This window comes from Condylura cristata, unplaced genomic scaffold (assembly GCF_000260355.1).
Source record: "Condylura cristata isolate star-nosed mole 26May11 unplaced genomic scaffold, ConCri1.0 scaffold00006, whole genome shotgun sequence".
In the NCBI taxonomy this organism is placed as follows: Eukaryota; Metazoa; Chordata; class Mammalia; order Eulipotyphla; family Talpidae; genus Condylura; species Condylura cristata.
Window position 1 is genome coordinate 2,307,019 of NW_004567107.1, and position 1,525 is coordinate 2,308,543.

General features: G+C 63.9%; 1 protein-coding gene across 1 annotated transcript in view; it reads left to right on the plus strand.

Moving 5' to 3' along the window:
- MED27 (mediator complex subunit 27) overlaps window positions 1-1,525 on the plus strand; it is a 141,675-nt gene that overhangs the window by 127,733 nt on the left and 12,417 nt on the right. The window lies entirely within an intron of this gene.

A 1,525-nucleotide genomic window follows, 5' to 3' on the forward strand; every position in this document is an offset into this window, starting at 1 on the left:
GCTTAGAGGGCACGGGGCTCCTTGACTGGGGTCCGGGCTCGTGGCCTCACCCCGTCACCCCGGCCGGCTAGTCTCATCCTAACACTCGTCCCCCAGAGCAGTCCAGGGCCCGTGGAGCCGGGAGGCCGGGCTTTCCCGCCGGAGCACAGCAGACTAGCGCTCCTGGCTGTGTCGTCGGCTTCCCTAGACCTTCGTGGTGAAGAGGGTGGGTCCTGGGGGGTGCGGGGGCGAGGCGAGAGGAAGCCACGCTGTTCGGGAGACCACGCACGAGTCCCGTGTCCTGAACCCGTCCACTCCGGCAGCGTGCGGCCCTGGATCGGGTCCTGAACCCCGTGTCAGTGGGGAAACGGGCAAACTCCCAAGGAAGTGTGGAGTGTGGGTACTGACAAGTAACCGGCACCGGCTTCGGCGATGTGATGCAGCCTCTGGGGTGTGGGGGCGGGACGGGGTGTCTGGTTCCTACAGACTGTAAATTTGACACTAGCCCGGCACTGGAAGTTTATTTAAAAAGAAAACCCCAGTCCTGACTCTCCTGGCCCCCTGTGCCCAGCTGAGCTACCCAGAAGCGGAGCGGAGAACCACCGCTCCAGGCGCCCTCTAGCCCAGCCGGCCGCCTGCTGTCCCTGTCTGCAGCTTCCGGCCAGGAGCCTGTGAGACAGTTTGCTTTCCAGTGGGCTTATCGTGGCCCCGCGCGCTGCCTCCCGCCGCAGAGGCGAGGCCGGGCCGAGCCGGCCGCCGTCACTCGCCCCTTCCGTGCCCCCCATTTCCATCCAGACGGCCTCTGGGAGGGGCGCCCGTGCTGCGTTCGCATATCTGAGTGTCTTTTCGTGCGCGGCGCGGTGTGACGTATCTATGAATGGAGCGGGAAGGTTATTAGGAAGTTGTAAAATGTGTGAAGCACAGATTTGAGGAAGGCACAGATTTGGAAAGCGGCTGCCGTGTTTCTACTCTGCCGCCCCTAAAAATAACCGCAGCCTTTGTGTCAGTCTAAAACGACATGCACACGGAAGCAGCGTTGGAGAGTTGACTTCAGCCGAGCTGGAGAGACCCAGGTGCACGCCCCAGCCCTTGCAGTTTACGCGACGTGTCTGACACAGTAGAGGGGGTGTCCTGGGGGGCACTTCTCTCAGCGGTGGGCGGCACCCCGGGGGGCTGGCAGGGCCCTCGAGGAGTCCCTCAGCACCCTGCTTTGCCTGTTTTTAGCACAGTGCACTCAACCTCTGATGTGGACCCCTGCGCTAGATCAGAGAACCCCAATTTGGAGCCAGAACCGCAGGCCCACACCATGGGTCCTCTCCGGCCCGGGAAGAGCCCGTGGATTGGGGCGCCGCTCTCCGCTGCCCCAGCGCCATCTGTGTGCTGTCGTTACGGACCACACTGGGAAAGAGTGTGGCAGAGGCTGAGGCGTCACCCTTACCAATAAAACTAGTCGTCATCACGCTGGGCGCGCCGGGGTTCCGTGCCCGAAGACGGTGGCGGGGACGTGGGGTGTGCGGCTGGACGCGGCAGGCCCCGGCCCCTCGGG